Here is an 18,015-nt window from a genome sequence, read left to right as displayed (position 1 = left end):
TACACTCCAAAACCTATGGGATACAGCAAAAGCCATTCTAAGAGGAACGTTTATAGCAATACAAGCCCACCTCAGGAAACAAGAAAAAGCTCAAAGAAACAAGCTAACTTTACATTTAAAGCAGCCTGAGAGAGAACAGACAAGACCTAAAGTTAGTAGAAGGAAAGAAATCATAAAGATCAGAGCAGAAAAAAAGTTAGTAGAAGGAAAGAAATCATAAAGATCAGAGCAGAAATCAATGAAATAGAAACAAAGAAAACCATAGAAAAGACCAATGAAACGCAAACCTGGTTCTTTGAAAAGATCAACAAAATTGAAAAACCCTTAGCCAGACTTATCAAGCAAAAAAGAGAGAGGACTCAAATCAATAAAATTAGAAATGAAAAAGGAGAAGTAACAACAGACATCACAGAAATACAAAGGATCATAAGAGACTACTATATGCAACTATATGCCAATAAAATGGAAAACCTAGAAGAAATGGACAAATTCTTAGAAAAGTACAATCTTCCAAGACTAAACCAAGATGAAATAGAAGAGATGAATGGACCCATCACAAGAACTGAAATTGAAACTGTGATTAAAAAACTTACAACAAACAAAAGTCCAGGACCAGATGGTTTCACAGGCAAATTCTATCAAACATTTAGAGAAAAGCTAACACCTCTCTTTCTGAAACTATTTCAAAAAATTGCAGAGGAAGGGATACTCCCAAACTCATTCTATGAGGCCACCACCACCCTGGTACCAAAACCAGACAAAGATTCCACAAAAAAAAAAAGAAAACTACAGGCCAATTTCACTGATGAACATTGATGCAAAAATCCTCAACACAATACTAGCAAACCACATCCAACAATACATTAAAAGGATTGTACATCATGATTAAGTGGGATTTATCCCAGGGATGCAAGAGTTCTTAAATATACGCAAATCCATCAGTGTGATACACCACATTAACAAACTGAAGAATAAAAACCATATGATCCTCTCAACAGATGTGGAAAAAGCCTTTGACAAAATCCAGCACCCATTTCTGATAAAAACCCTTCAGAAAGTGGGAATAGAGGGAACCCACCTCAACATGATAAAGGCCATATACGACAAACCCACAGCGAACATCATTCTCAATGGTGAAAAGCTGAAAGAATTCCCACTGAGATCAGGAACAAGACAAGGCTGTCCGCTCTCGCCACGACTCTTCAACATAGTTCTGGAAGTCCTAGCCACAGCAATCAGAGAAGTAAAAGAAATAAAAGGAATCCAAATTGGAAAGGAAGAAGTAAAACTATCCCTATTTTCAGATGACATGATACTATACCTAGAGAATCCTAAAGACTCTATCAGAAAACTGTTAGTGCTCATCCACGAATTTGGCAAAGTCACAGGATACAAAATCAATACACAGAAATTGATGGCATTTCTATACACTAACAATGAAGGAGCAGAAAAGGAAATTAGGGAAGCAATCCTCTTTACCATCACATCCAAAAAAATAAAATACCTAGAAGTAAACCTACCTAAAGAGACAAAAGACCTGTACTCTGGAAACTATAAGCCACTGATGAAAGAAATCAAAGACGACACAAATAGATGGAAAGATATACCATGCTCATGGATTGGAAGAGTTAATATTATCAAAATGACTATACTACCTAAGACAATCTACAGATTCAATGCAATCCCTATCAAATTACCAAGGACATTTTTCACAGAACTCGAACATTTTAAAGTTTGTTTGGAAGCACGAAAGACCCAGAATAGCCAAAGACATCCTGAAAAAGAAAAATGGAGCTGGAGGAATGAGGCTCCCAGACTACAAAGCAACAATCATCAAAACCACATGGTAATGGAACAAAGACAGAAATATAGATCAGTGGAACAGGATAGAAAGCCCAGAATTAAACCCACGCACCTACAGCCAACTAATCTATGATAAAGGAGGCAAGAATATACAATGGAGAAAGGACAGCTTGTTCAATAAGTGGTGCTGGGAAAACTGGACAGCCACATGGAAAAGAATGAAATGAGAATACTCCCTAAAACCATACACAAAAATAAACTCCAAATGGATTAAAGACCTAGATATAAGACCAGACACTATAAAACTCTCAGAGGGAAACATAAGCCAAACAATCTGACATAAACGACAGCAACATCGTCTTAGAACCACCTCTTAGAGTACTGACAACAAAAACAAAAATAAACAAATGGGACCTAATCAAACTTCAAAGTTTCTGCACAGCAAATGAAACCCTAAACAACACAAAAAGACAACCCACAGAATGGGAGAAAATCTTTACAAGTGAATCGATAGACAAGGGATTAATCTCCAAAATTTATAAACACCTTCTGCAGCTCCATACCAAAAAAACAACCCCATTAAAAAATGGGCAGAAGATCTAAACAGACAGTTCTCCAAAGAAGACATACAGATGGCCGAGAAACACATGAAAGGATGTTCAACATCACTCATGATTAGAGAGATGCAAATCAAAACCACTCTGAGGTACCACCTTACACTGGCCAGAATGGCCATCATCAAAAAATCTACAAACAGTAAGTGCTAGAGAGGGTGTGGAGAAAAAGGAACACTAGTACACTGTTGGTGGGAATGTAAGTTGGTGCAACCACTGAGGAAAGCAGTATGGAGATGCCTCAGAAAACTAAACATAGAACTACCATTTGATCCAGCAGTCCCACTCCTGGGCATGTACCCAGAGAAAACCACGACTCGCAAAGACACATGTACTCCAATGTTCATTGCAATATTCATTTACAATAGCCAAGACTTGGAAACAACCTAAATGTCCATCGACAGAGGAGTGGATCCAGAAGATGTGGTACATACACACAATGGAATATTAGTTAGCCATTAAAAAGAACGAAATACCAGCATTTTTTGCAACGTGGATGGACCTAGAAAATATCATGCTAAGTGAAGTCAGCCATACAATGAGACACCAACATCAAATGCTTTCACTGACATGTGGAATCTGAAAAAAGGACAGACTGAACTTCTTTGCAGAACAGATGTTGACTCACAGACATTGAAAAATTTTTGGTCTCCAGAGGAGACAATTTGGGGGGTGGGGGGATGTGTTTGGGCTGTGGGATGGAAATCCTGTGAAATCACATTGTTATGATCATTATACAACTATAGATGTGATAAATTCATTTGAGTAGTAAAAAAAGTAAAAAGAAAAAAAAAGGAAAAAAAAAGAAAAAAAAGAAATAGAGGGTATCCCAATTGGAAAGGAAGTAAAACTGTCAGTATTTGCAGATGACAAAATAATATATGTAAGAAACCTTAAAGATTCCACCCAAAACTATTAGAACAAATAAATTCAGTAAAGCTGCAGGATACAAAATTAATATATGGAACTCTGTTGAGTTTCTATACATTAATAACCATCTACCAGAAAAATAAATTAAAAAAACAATTCCAGGAGATCCCATCGAGGGTCAGCAGAAACAAACCTGACTAGTATGCGTGAGGATGCAGGTTTGATTCCTGGCCTCGCTCAGTGGGTTAAAGCATCCGGCATTGCCATAAGCTGCAGTGTAGGCCACAGATGCAGCTGGGATCCAGCATTGCTGTGGTTGTGGCACAGGCTGATAGCCGTAGCTATGATTCTACCCCTAGCCTGGGAACTTCCTTATGCCACAGGTGCAGCCTTGAGACGCAAAAACCATTTACAGTTGCATCAAAAAGAATAAAATACCTAGGAATAAATTTAACAAAGTAGGTGAAAGACCTGTCCTCTGAAATCTATAAGACACTGAGGAAGAAAACTGAAGATGACCCAAACAGATGGAAAGATATACCATGCTCATGAATTGGAAGAATAAATGTTAAAATATCTGTACTACCCAAAACAATCTATAGATTCAGTGCAATCCTTATCAAAATACCAATGGCATTTTTCACAGAACTAGAACAAATAATTGTAATATTTGCAAGGAATCACAGAAGACTCTGAATAGCCAAAGCAAACTTGAGAATAAAGAATAAATCTGGAAATATCATGCCCCCTGATTTCAGACTACACAACAAACCTATAGTAATCAAAACAGTATGGTACCAGCACAAAAAACAGACCCATATATCAATGGTATAGAACAGAGAGCTCAGAAATAAACCCACACTTATACAGTCAATTAATCTATGACAAAGAAGGCAAGAATATACAATGGGAAAAATACAGCTTTTTCAATAAATGGTATTGAAAAACTGGATAGCTGCATGCAAAACAATCAAACCGGATCATTTTCTTACACTATATACAAAATTAAACTCAAAATGGGAGTTCTCTGGTAGCTCAGTGGCTTTAGGATCTGGAGATGTCACTGCTATCTATGGCTCTGGTTACTGAAGTGGCGCAGGTTTGATGCCCAGCCTGGGAATTTCTGCATGCTGCAGGTATGGTTAAAAAAAAATAAATAAACTCAAAATGGATTAAGGACCTGAAACCATAAAACTCCTAGAAGAAAACATAGGCAGAGAACTCTTTGAAACTGGGCTTAGTAACAGTTTTTTATTTTTGTTTTTTTGGCTATATCCAGGTCATGCAGAAGTTCCTAGGCTAGGAAGTGAACCTGCACCACAGCAGTAACCAGAGCCATAGCTGTGACAACACCAGATCCTTAACCTGCTGTACCACCAGGGAACTCCAAATAATAGTTTTTTGGATCTGTCTTCTAAAGCAAGGGAAACAAAAGCAAAAATAAACAAATGAAACCACATCAAACTAAAAAGCTTTTGTACAGCAAAGGAAACTACCAATAAAACAAAGAAGCAGCCTACTGAATGGGAGAAAATATTTGCAAACACTATATCTCATAAGGGGTATTAGATATCCAGATTATGTAAAGAACTCACACTACTCAATATAAAAAAAAAAATTTAAATGGTCAGAGGACCTAAACATTTTTCCAAAGAAGACATACAGATGGCCAAAGAAATGGCAATCATCAAGGAAATGGAAATCAAAATCACAATGAGTTACTTCACACCTGTCAGAATGGCCATCATAAAAAATACAACAAATAAAAGAGTTCCCTTTGTGGCTCAGTGGTAACAAAACCGACTAGTATCCATGGGGATGCAGGTTTTATCCCTGGCCTTGCTCAGTTGGTTAAGGATCTGGCATTGCCGTGAGCTGTGGTGTAGGTTGTAGACATGGCTCAGATCTGTCGTTGTTGTGGCTGTGGTGTAGGCTGGCAGGGACAGCTCTGATTCAACCCCTAGTCTGGGAACTTCCATATGCCACGGGTGGCCCTAAAACAAATGAACAAACAAAAAACAAATAATAAACACTGGCAAGGATGTAGAGAAAAGAGAACCTGCATGACCTGTTGGTGGAATGTAAATAGGTACAGTCAATATGGAAAACAGTATGGCGGTCCCTCAAAAAATTAAAAATAGAGCTACATATGATCCAGCATTTCTACTTCTGAGTATTTACCCAAAGAAAACAAACACTAATTTAAAAGCATATGTGAAAAATATTATTCAATGAACAATAAACTGAATTATTACAGTATTATTTACAGTAGCCAGCATATGGAAATAATCTAAATATCCATTGATACATGGATAAAGAAAGACTATGTATATATATATATATATATATATATATATATATACAATGGAATATTAACCATAAAGAATGAAATCTTGCCATTTGCAGCAAAACAGAGGGTATCATGCTAAGTGAAAATAAGTCAGACAGAAAAAGACCAATTCCTTTTACATTTTCACAGGGAATCTAAAAAACAAAACAAAGAAAACAAAACAGAAACAGACATACATACAGAGAACAAACCGGTGATTGCCAGAGGGGAGAGGGGGTAAGGAGTTGGGCAAAATAATTGAAGGACATTAAGAGGTACAAACTTCCAGTAATAAAATAAATAAGTCATGGGATATAATACACAGCATAAGAAATATAGTCAATAATCATATAATAACTGTACAATGACAGATTTTTTTTTTTTTTTTGGTCTTTTTGCCTTTTTCTTGAGTCGCTCCTGCAGCATATGGATGTTCCCAGGCTAGGGGTCGAATCGGAGCTGTAGCCACTGGCCTACGTCAGAGCCACAGCAATGTGGGATCCGAGCCACGTCTGCGACCCACACCACAGCTCATGGCACCACTGAATCCTTAACCCACTGAGCAAGGCCAGGGATCAAACCCGCAACCTCGTGGTTCCTAGTCAGATTCATTAACCACTACGCCATGATGGGAACTCCCGTGACAGATGGTTATTAAGCCTATCTGGTGATCATTTCATAGTGTATTTAAGTGTCAAATCACTATGTTGTACATTTGAAACTAACATTGTATGTCAACTGTACTTCAATAAACAAACAAATAAGTACAATTTATGTGGCAATGAAGAAGTTTATGAACAGCCAAGATAATCCTGGGAAACATGAAAAACTTATTCTATTATGTATTAAGACTCATTACAGTAGCTACCATAATTGAAACAGCATGGAATTGGCACAAACTAATAAATAGAAAAAAAAATTAATAGATAAATCCAAGAACCAGATTCACATATAGACAATTCGTTAATTATAAAAGTAAGGAATTAACAGTCCTTTCAATGCATGATGCTGGGTCAAATGGATATTCACATAGAAGAAAAAAAGGAAATACGATCTCATAGTATTCCCTAAAATCAGTTCAATGTGGACAATGTTGTCAGATTATGTTGCCACTAGCCACACTTAATTAAATTAATTAAAAGTAAATAAAATTTAAAATTCAGTGCATCAGACATATTGGTCACATTTCAAGTGCTCAATAGGTGCATGATATTGGCTGCTGTAGAGAGAAAATGATTCCATTACTGCAGAAAGTTCTACTGGACAGCACTATTCTAGAAGAAATTATAGGAGAATATCTTTATGATTTTTAGGTAGGGAAAAATTTCTTAAATAGAATTTTAAAAATGCTAACCATAAAAGAAAAGCTTGAAAAATTCAATTATATTAATTAAAATTAAAATTAGGAACTCCTTTTCAACAAATAACACTATAAAGAGAGTGAAAATGCAAGCCATAGAATGGAATAAGAGCCAGATCAGGGTGGGGCAAGTGAGGCACTAAGCTTGGACACAAATTTTGGAGTTCCTCTGTGGTTCACTGGGTTAAATACCCAGTGCTGTGACTGCTTCGGTTCAGGTTGCTGCTGTGCTATGGGTTCAATCTCTGGCCTGGGAACTTCCACATGCCCTGGGTGTGGCCAGATTTTGGGGGGCACCAAAAAGCCTCAGTAATCAAAACAAATAAGATGTTAATGCAATATTTTTAAAAGCAAAATTAACTTTAAAACATCCATGATGAACGAAATGTCAAAAATTTAACTACAGATATCATTATTTCTGAGTTTTCTTTTGCTGCAGGCTCCAATATGATTTGACAGTATTGAGAAATGATATTTGCAACATGTACACAACAAATGTCTCTAATATTTAGAGAATGCTTACAGGTCAATAAAAACGTCAGACAACCCAACAGAATTATAGGTTCAAGACCTGAAAGGTATTTTACAAAACAAAATGTCCAACTGGCCGATAAGTAGATGCAGGACTAGAATCTGGTCTCCTAATTCCTAGTCCCGACCGTTGTGCTCCCAGGTCTGATGCTCCTGTAAGTCAGGCATCTGACCACAGGGAAGCTCCAAGCAGTGGATACCTTCACTAGGGGCCAGTAAATTTTTCTCTCTGTCCCTGATTTATAGTGTGCTAAGGATAGGGATGGCCTCCTAATTTATTTCACAGTTGAACCTAAAGCAGATACCCAGTCAGTTATCACTGTATACTCTTCCCTAAGAAGCCAAATGCCAAATGCCAAAGAGTGCAAGTACAGGACATAAGGAAGCAATTAAAAAAACTGCTTTTTTCCATTCTAAATGTCTGATTACTGACTATATGGAATGAGGCCTGAAGATCACTTGAGACGAGAACAAACCAAGGGAAGAGTAAAACACCTAACAGCTGGGTGTTACTTAAATCTTTTAAATAAGATTTAAATTGTGATTTTAGAATGTTTTGAATTTAGTACTTTTGCTCCAAGCTGATTCTTCTAAAAAACACCTGAATATAAAGAAAAAAATCTGTTAAGCACAGGTTTGGGGAACAGATGGAGACAGAACCGGTGGCTGTCTAGCAGGCAATTTATGGCTGGATCCTGCCTTTGTGGGGGCCATCAGGAGAATTTAAGGAACTCTCCCCCACTGCAATACCCTCATCCTCTTTTTCCTCAGGACAGCTGCACTTCTGAGCAAAATGCAGACCTCTAAGGTCTCTAGAGACTACTTTGGCCCCCCACACCCAGTTGCACAGGTATTTAAATTAAATACAGATCCTAGCTTTACAGTTCTTTCCAATTTCCTCCCCAAAATATGAATAAATCTTCCCTAACTGAAGTCAGTTTTCTCTCAAGCCACAGTCTATTTTTTGTGTACATTTTCCCTGAACTGTATTCTTTCTTATCTCAATCAAAGATAACACCCTGCCACCATCCACCTTTCCCCCACCCTGACATCTAATCTTTTTGGTTCCTATTTAGTTCTTCTATAAGAACTCTTCTCTCTTTTTGACTAGTATCCTGGCTCTTTTGCCCAACTCTGAACACTTGTCTCCTTTGCATCCCTGTACTGGACTGTAACAGCATCTTTGCTAGAATGCTTACCCATATGCAGAAGTACTTAGAAGAGAGAAACATTCATGACATAACCAAAAGATGGCAAGTTTTATGTTATTTTAACTTTCGAGATTCCTGCAGACTGTCTTGAAGAACCAGAAACAGCCCTTTGCCCAGACTATTCCAACCCAGAGCCACGTACACAAAATTGGGGTTACTGCACTCAACAGTAAAACTGCCAATAATTGTCTGGGAGTTCCCGTCGTGGTGCAGCAGAAACAAATCCAACTAGGAACCATGAGGTTTCAGGTTTGGCCCCTGGCCTCCCTCAGTGAGTTAAGGATCCAGTGTTGCCATGAGCTGTGGTATAGGTCGCAGACGCAGCTCGGATCTGGCATTGTTGTGGCTGTGGTGTAGGCCGGCAGCAACAGCTCTGATTAGACCCCTAGCCTGGGAACCTCCATATGCTGCGGGGGAGGCCCTATAAAGACAAAAGACAAAAAAAAAAAAAAAAAAAAAAAAAAAAGCCTGGGTTTGGGTTATACATTTCCTTATACTCTTGAATATTTGCCGGACTCCAAAGCAATGGAATCCGGTGTGTGATTTCCTAGCCCCACAGTTCTGCTTTTCAAAGTCTCAACCTGACGCAGACTGAAACCAGACACTTCAATCTACGATTTACTTCTTTTGAGGTAAGGATTAGTCTCCTTTCTACATCTGTCTGACAGGATGTTTGAATGACCAAATCAAAAGGCTATAATGGGCCCCTCATTCCTGGTAATTATCTTTGCATGGGACCATCCTGCTGAGGATTGTGCCCAAAATGAAGCTATTAGTGTTAATGCCCTGATCCTTAATGAGATCCCTGTGGCTTAAGCAGAGGAGATGCAAACACATGTCCTACCTTCAACATGAGTGAGAGTCTTTTCCTTTATTTTTAGAGCAGTTTGACCAAAAGAACCTTTATAGCTGCATGCTTCCAGGGTATGGTTCCATTACTTCCCGGACTTGTTACTATTTGTGTTGTCTGTTCACTGCAACATGGCTGCTCCTCCACAAAAGTTCCTCTTTCCTACACGTATCTCAGTAGAGCTCTGCAATCTGGTACAGTGAAGGGCACAGACCTGCAGCCTTCCCTCTTTGCTACTACCTCAGCTACCTGTATATAAGGCATGCGCAGTGGCCAGCTGCTTTTACAATAATTTAGGTGCTCGAATATTTCCTGCGAGTGAATAAGAAACTATGATTATGAAACTCCAATTAGCGGAATGTACCATGCAAAAATCATTTAGGCACTGTAAGGCTTGGAGAAATTTTTACCATAGAAGTAGCAAATGAAAAGTAGAAGATGAGGAGGAGAAAGGAGAGTAAAGAAAGAAAAAAGAAAAGGAGGAGGAGGAAGAGAAGAAATTGAGCTCATAGATATCATACTAAGCATAGATACCGTACTATACCAAAACACCCGCTGAGAAAGAGAAAGAGATTTCTTCTTCCCACACTGGGCTCACCTCTCACTATACAGGGCCCTGTCCCAGGAATCGTCAATAACAGCTCTCTGTGGTCAATAAGAGATAATTCCAGATCAAAAGAAGGGTTCTGAAATCAAGATGTCGTTTTTAGATCAATGGTTCTCCAAATGGAATCCGGGGACCTCTGGTGGGTCTGCAAAGATTCTTCCAATCGTCCTGTGGGCTGGGTCAAAATGTAAGGCACAGAAGTGTGTTGGGTGGTTTGTTTTTTTCCCTTTGAAACGTATTTTCCACTGTGGATTTCAATCAAAACTTAAAACCATCAAAACAAACATGTTTAAAGGGAGCTAGAAATTATCACAGGGATTCTGCCAAAACACCTCGAAAGTGGTTTTTTTTGGTTTGTTTGTTTGCCGGCATGTTTATTTAATCTAGTAAATAGTGAGACTCTTGTTCTGTTCAAGTAGTCTAAGGACTAAAAATTTTGAGACTCACCAGTCCAGATGAAAAGATGAACCTTGAAAGCACAACTTTTTGAGGGTCTTTCTTCCCTGAGTTTCCCATCTCCCAGTGTCATTTACTTCCTGGTCCTCTCTCTGTATTGCTCTCTAGCTCAATGCCCACAGCTCTGAAGTCAGAAGCAGCCGTTGACAAAAATAACCCTTCTCTGCTGCCAGGGCTGTCTTTACTCAGGCTTCTCTTCCAGGGAGCAGGAGCTCAGGTGTGGGGTGAAAGAGATGTCAATTGCAGCTGCAGCTTGAGAAGATTTGTTTTTCCTCATCCCAGCTTCACAGCAAGAGTTAACCCCTTGAGAAGATCTGTTTTTCCTCATCCCAGCTTCACAGCAAGAGTTAACAGAGCCTGAGCTGCTGGAGAGGAGTTTTGTGAGTTATTTAATGACCCAACTGTACGACAAAGCCGCCGGGTTATCTAGGATGCTCTGATACCATGAGATAAAATTTAGTACTTATATCCAAGTCTGCCTTTCCCTCTTTAATGGAGTGATGTGCACATTCAGCTATTTGTTGGGCCAGTTTGCATGTAGTTTCTTAGAGAATTTCAAAACAGGCTGCCTACGCCACGGGTAAGGAATTTACAGTGTGGAAACTGTAAGTTAGAATGGACTTGGAGACCTGTAATTGGATTTTGCTGAAGTATCTGAAACACCATTTACCTATTCGGATAATTCTATCACGTATACAAAGTGCTCTCAGATAACTTAGATGCCACCCTTAATTACCCAGGTGCTATTAGCTCTCTCAATCCTTTGATGCAGACCCACTCAAGAATGAAGGAAGTTATGAATGTTCTTCTCACCTTGCTTGACAAGGTGGAAACAATTTGTTTGCTCTTTGAATGTGATGGGGCGGGGGGGAGAAAGAAAGAAAGAGGAAAAGGAAACAAATTCCAATATCTGAGTGGAATTTATTACATACCTCTCTGGGATCCCCTGGTTCTCCAGTGTTTCAGTGAAGGATTCCCTCTTCCAAAGTCTGCAGAGACTCAATGACTCAGCTTGTCAGAAAATGATACTTTGTTGCCAGTTACTGCAAGTTGGTTTAAATAGGTTGTCAAGATGTTGTAGCTGTGAGCAAACCCCTGGTAGGGGGAGGCGGGGCTGCACATGCCACTTAAGCATGCTCACATGTTTCTGTATGGATACCCTGTGTTTGCTACTTTTGGAGAAACTGGAGGTTCTCTACTGTATTATTTGGTATCCCTGCCCTAGAATCTGCCTCACGCAGGCAAAGTCCACAAACCCCGTTGTTTCTTGAGGAGGTCTATATTGGACTCCTGTTATGGCAAATGTTTCTGGATCGTTTAGGTATTACAGAAAAGAGGATCAAAGTACCAGAAGACCTGATTTCAGCTCCGACTGCTACTTACCAGCTCTAGGATTTTAAACTAATGTATCTGCCTTTGAGCTTCCATTTATCAGTACTATGGGTAAGTAATATCCTCAATGGAGATACTGGGGAATGAATTGAGATAATAATATGCAAAGTGTATGGTGGTGTTCTGTACATGTGAACTGTGTCTGGGGAGAGCATACCATGGCAAAGGACAACTCAGCCTTGAAATAGCAAGACCCCACAATTACAATGGGAGCCCAGGGAGGGGGTTCAATGATTGCCAAGTACCCTGTCTTACTGCAACTTTTTGGAAGATGTTTATTTTTAAAGTGAAATAATGGAAAAGGCATGGAACTTGGGTTCTGTGTGTAGTTAGGAAATCAGTCGTGACTCTGGTAACAATAGACGTGGTAAGTCATTTAATCTCTTTGTGTTTGTTTCTTCACCTATATAATCATGATATTCATACTTTCCCTTTCCAAAAGGTACTTTTTTTTTTTTTTTTTTTTTTTTTTTTTTTGCTTTTTAGGGCCACACCTGCAGCATATGGAGGTTCCCAGGCTAGGGGTCAAATCGGAGCTGTAGTTGCCAACCTATATCACAGCCACAGCAACGCAGGCCGCATCTGCGACCTGCACCGCAGCTCCCGGCAACGCCAGATCCTTAACCCACTGAGAGAGTCCAGAGATTGAACTCGCAATATCATGGTTCCTAGTTGGATTTGTTTCCGCTGCGCCACGACAGGAACTCCCAAAGCATACTATTATTGTGATGCTTAAATAAAATAGGGTTTATACAACGAATATATAAAACATACCAAAATATCATTTATTTTGGTCAAAAATTTCAAAACAATCCTGCCAACCTAGCAGTGCCTAATGCATTCTGGCACATATGTTTGATACTTAATTTAATCCTGTTTCTGTGGCTGATAAGAATGAATTATAACTGGCAGTGTCTCCACTGGATTCACCCAAATAGCCAGTCCCTTGGGTTCTGTGTGTAGTCCCTGAAGGGCAATGAGAAATCACACCAGGAGATAAGCAAAGGCTTAACTCCAGCTTTTCTAAATATCCTGCATGGTTGAAGCTCCTACCACCAGGGGCTTGTCTTTGAGGGTGTTTGGAGCCAAAGGGCTTCAGGAGCTTGCTCCCTGCTTTGACATCAGCATATAGTGGAGCAAATCAGGGGTTCTGGGAGGCAGGCACAGGAATGTTCTTGCTCCTTTGGGAAGCTTAAGACAAAATCCCACCATCAACCTTGTAAACACTTACTTTCAGCAACAGCCAAGGAGGAGAACCATCATCTCTGTCAGACTTTCTGTTTCCCTTCCCATTCAAGAAATTACCTACAGATGAGGAGTTCCTGTCATGGCTCAGTGGTTAATGAATCTGACTAGGAACCATGAGGTTGTGGGTTCGATCCCTGGCCTTGCTCAGTGGGTTAAGAATCTGGTGTTGCCGTGAGCTGTGTAGGTGGCAGACGCAGCTCAGATCCTGCGTTGCTGTGGCTCTGGCATAGGCCAGTGGCTACAGCTCTGATTATACCGCTAGCTTGGGAACCTCCATATGCGGCGGGAGTGGCTCAAGAAAAGGCAAAAAGACAAAAAAAAAAAAAAAAAATTACCTACAGATGAAAGTTAGGAAAATTCATGTTTATTTGTTTCATTTTGTTTTTTGCTTTTGCTTTTTCTTCCATGACCCAGCATACTGCAGACTAGCCCTGGGTGAATAGATTGTGGGAGAGGCTTATGGGGCAGGCTCTCAACTCTGAGGCATTGAGGCTGTACCCATTTTTTCCTTTTTTTTGGCTGTGCCTGCAGCATGAAGAAGTTTCTGAGCCAGGGATCGAACCTGTGCCACAGGAGCAACCTGAGCTGCTGAAGTGACAATACCAGATCCTTAACCCCACAAGGGAACTCCCTCTACCCCTTCCTTATAGTAAAGAGCAACTTGGAATGTTCTTCCCGTTTATGGGTCAGTCTGAGCCCTAAAGCAAAAGCATCCACCCCAAACCCTTCTGCATGGAAATGGAGAGTTGTGGACATAGGCCTTTTCCCACAAATGCTGCCTTTTACAGGTAGCCACTGAAGTGGTGGTTTAGGGTCAGAGGAGCAGAAAGGCAGTGGGGTAGATAGAGAATTAGGATTCAACCTTTCCTCAAGTGCCTTGGCCTTGGTCTGCTCAGCAGATGACACTGCAGGCTATCCTAGCTCCAGGCATGCAGCCCCTCCTCCCCAACTTGTCTGTAAACAATCCTGGCTCACGTATCAGTAAGGACAGGAACCCACTGGAACTAACAGAAGCCCTGGCATTTGAAGTCCTAAAGCAAATCCAAATCCAGGCTTCCACATTAGGTCCATGTAGTTTATCCTTTTAGAAGTAGTCATAAGCATGAATTTCTTTTTTTCTTTTTTCTTATTGGCCAAGCTTATGGCATAAAGAAGTTCCCCAGCCAGCGACCAAACCCACGCCACAGCAGTGACAATGCTGGCTCCTTAACCCACTGTACCACCAGGGAATGCCAGCATGCATTTATATATATATATAAAATATTTATTTATTTGTTTATTTATTGTCTTTTTGCCTTTTCTAGGGCCACTCCCACTGCATATGGAGGTTCCCAGGCTAGGGGTCTAATCAGAGCTGTAGCCACATCTGCAACCTACACTACAGCTCATGGCAACGTCAGGTCCTTAACCCACTGAGCAAGGCTAGGGATCGAACCTGCAACCTCATGGTTCCTAGTAGGATTTGTTAACCACTGCAGGATCTCCTGCATTTCTTTTTGATGCTTATGGATTCTACCTCAGGAGCACCTTGGAAAGATCTAAGACAAATTTAAAAATGTAAGAAAAATTTTAGATTCACAGTTTTTTAAAGCAGATAAAGGGCTGCTAGTTTAATATTTTTAAGATGTGGGATATATATGTCAATTCATTAGAGATAAGAGTAAGTAAGGAGAGTCTTCATTTAGGAACCATCTGTTGAAGAGGATTTTAGGGGACAAGGATGTACTGGGGGTGGATAATCTCAGTCTTCCTGACTTTATTGTTGGAACTTCTACCAGTCTGGGCCTGAGGAGAGTCCAAATGGCCAGGAGTTCAAGGACAGGAGGGATCTCAGGTAAGAGTACAGGGCTGCTAGGATTAGGATAGGCACATTGGCCTTACCCCGAAAACTTGTCCCCTCCTTACTCTAATTTTTCAGGCCCTGTGATCTTTGCTGCAAAGCAAACCATATGGTTTTGATTCTGGCTCCTGGCTTACTAAGAGCATTTCATGTCTCCGGCTGCAGGAAGCCCTCGGCCCCTTTAAACCACTGCTCAGGCATCTAAGAGAGGAGGCCAACTCTTTTGGATTCCCTCACCAGCTGGGCATGACAGCCCAGTGGAGGGCAACACACAGTGTGGAGAAATGGTAACAAGAATGGCCATAGGGGAGTTCCCACTGTGGCACAGCAGAAACAAACCCGACTAGTATCCATGAGGACAAGGGTTCAATCCCTGGCCTTGCCCAGTGGGTTAAGGATCTGGCATTGTCGTGACCTGTAATGTAGGTCTCAGGGGCTTGGATCCCTCGTGGCTGTGGCTGTGGCATAGGCTGGCAGCTGTAGCTCTGATTCAACCCCTAGACTGGGAAATTCCATGTGCCTTGGGTATGGCCCTAAAAAAAAAAAAAAAAAAGGCCATGGGGTGAGGAGACAGTCCTGGGATTCACTGAAGTGGACTCTAAGCTCTCGCACTCATGGTTGTCTGTCCAGAGAATTGTGTTTTTCCCCTTCATGCTACCCCTGGATTTCCATCTGAGAGATGTTCCTGTGAGATGAACCTTTCCTAGACTTGGGAGGGCAGCATCTAGTCCTTCTGGAAATGATAGGGGAGGAAGCCCCTTAAAATAGATTCCCACAAAAGGGACCACATAAAGCCTCTAATCCCATAGATTGGTATTTCCATCAGATGAACTTCAGATGAGCTTCAATGAGATCCACTGAAGAAAATTTTATGATTTGAGTGGTAGAGATGGTGGAAGTTAAGGGAAGTCAATCACTTCTCAGAAGGGATTAAAGCTTCTCTAGTGAAAGAGATGAAGGGATATTGATGGGCTAAGGATATAATGCTTGATAATTTTCAGTCATTTGATCTTATCTAGGCCTGCGTACTTGCCTTTTCCCCCTGCAGATCCTCAAATCGATTTCTCCTCCTTGTCTTCCAGATTTCAATGTCTCCTCCTCAAAGAGGGCTCACCTGACTAACCTCTCTTCACTCCCTAGCACATCACTTTATTTCCTCTCTAGAACTCATCATTATTTGAAATTATCTTGTTTGTTTACTTGTTTTTAGTTTAGTTATTCAGCCATAATGTAAGCTCCATGAAAATATCCCATCTATATTTTCCACTGCTGTATCCTCAATGCCTGAGTAGTGCCTGCAGAACAGCAGATGTTTAATAAACATGTGCTGAATGATGAAATAAATGAATGGAGTGGGTTGTGAGAGCTAGCCAAAGAAAGCTAGGTAAAATTGGAATGGGATGCATATGGCCCAGAAAGAACAGAAATGATTAGAAGAGGAAATTGGCACCAGTAACCAAAATCTCCTGAGAAATGGAAATAGAAAGTGAAAATAAAAGAACCATATTTTGCTCAATGCCTTGCAGCTTTCATCATATTCAACAAATGTTTGTTAAGTATTTCCTATGTGCCAAGCATTATGCTAAGAGCTGCGGATACAAAATGAGTGAAGTCATAGCATGGGGAGAATGAATGAAGAGGAGGGGAGAGGAAGTAACCTTATTCATCATTTAAGGTTAATCTCAAGTGTCGCATCTTCAGAGGAGCCTACCTGACTAGCCCCATTCCTAAGGTCCGTCAGGTGCTGGCTTATCATATGTATGCCTTTGTCAACACACAAGCCTCTTTATTATTGCTATTTATTATTTTTATAATTACATTATATTTATCTCTTCTTCTGGACTGTAAAATCTTTGTAGGCAGGGACGATGTCTTTATAGCCACCATTTCTAGTATAGTGCATGGCATAAACTAAGGCCCCAATAATTGAGTGATTGAATATGAGAAAATTAGTCTTAGCTCTAAAAAAAAATCTTATGGTAAAAACTGAAAAATTATTTTAGCTTTCTTAGGATTCTGTAGCCCTAAGTCCTCAAACATTTTAGGTGGTGAACTGAACTGACTTCTCTGAATATGTCTTAAGTTTATGCCAAAAATCACACAGTGATATTGAAGAAAGGCATTCCTTAAATATTCCAGTACCCAATTTGATGATTGCATGTCTTGGCTTCTCCCCTGGTCTCCCCACTGCTGGGTGTCCAGCTGAGACATACCTAACTTGGGTATTCTGCTTCCCACACCAGAGCTCTGATGTGGCCACCTGGGGGCAGTGCAGACTTGTGCATGGATTTCTCTTCTTCATTGTTCTTGCCTACAGTTTACAGTCCAGAAGAAGAGATACATATAATGTAATTATAAAAATAATAAATGAGGCTTGTGCATTGACAAAGGCATACATAAGATAAGCCAGCACCTGATGGGCCCTGGGAATGGGGCTAGTCAGGGAAGGCTTCTCTGAAGAAGTGACACTTGAGCTTAACCTTAAATGATGAATAGGACTTAGTTATGAGGGGGTGGCGGGGGCAGGGGAGTCGGAGAAAGACAGCAGAAGGAGACCACATTTCAGACAGAAAGGCCAGTGGTAGCAAATATGTGGAGGGAAACAAGGATGAGGGCAGGAAGGGCACAAAGGATAAGGAGAAAACAGACAGGGAGGGCTTTTTACAGAGCAGATTAAGGAGCCTACACCATACCTTGCGGTGTTGCTGAAAGGTTCTAAGCAGGAGAGACATATAATCAGGTTTAATTCACAAATATTGTATTGGAAATTCCCACTGTGGCTCAGCAGTAACGAGCCTGATTAGTATCCAAGAGGATGTGGGTTTGATCCCTGGCCTCACTCAGTGGGTTAAGGATCTGGTGTTGCCGTGAGTTGCGGTGTAGGTCACAGATGCGGCTCGGATC

At 40.5% G+C, this 18,015-nt stretch overlaps 1 protein-coding gene across 7 annotated transcripts in view; it reads right to left on the bottom strand.

The window, feature by feature from the left end:
* Positions 1 to 18,015, bottom strand: part of ASIP (agouti signaling protein) — a 176,173-nt gene that overhangs the window by 72,363 nt on the left and 85,795 nt on the right. Inside the window, exons 1-2 of one of the 7 annotated variants that reach the window (NM_001011647.1) lie at positions 11,564 to 11,693; positions 10,167 to 10,213 (exon numbers count right to left, since the gene is read on the bottom strand). The exons of 3 other annotated variants lie outside the window; for them this stretch is intronic. The gene's annotated coding sequence lies outside the window, so the exon portion shown is untranslated. Of the gene's footprint in view, positions 1 to 10,166; positions 10,331 to 10,622; positions 12,493 to 18,015 lie in introns of those variants that run through there. 3 more of the 7 variants (XM_021077314.1, NM_001001648.4, NM_001011646.1) reach the window with 3 other exon arrangements.

This window comes from Sus scrofa, chromosome 17 (assembly GCF_000003025.6).
Source record: "Sus scrofa isolate TJ Tabasco breed Duroc chromosome 17, Sscrofa11.1, whole genome shotgun sequence".
Taxonomy (NCBI): Eukaryota; Metazoa; Chordata; class Mammalia; order Artiodactyla; family Suidae; genus Sus; species Sus scrofa.
The sequence above is the reverse complement of the archived record's forward strand: the minus strand, read 5'-3'. Positions and strand labels throughout refer to the sequence as shown.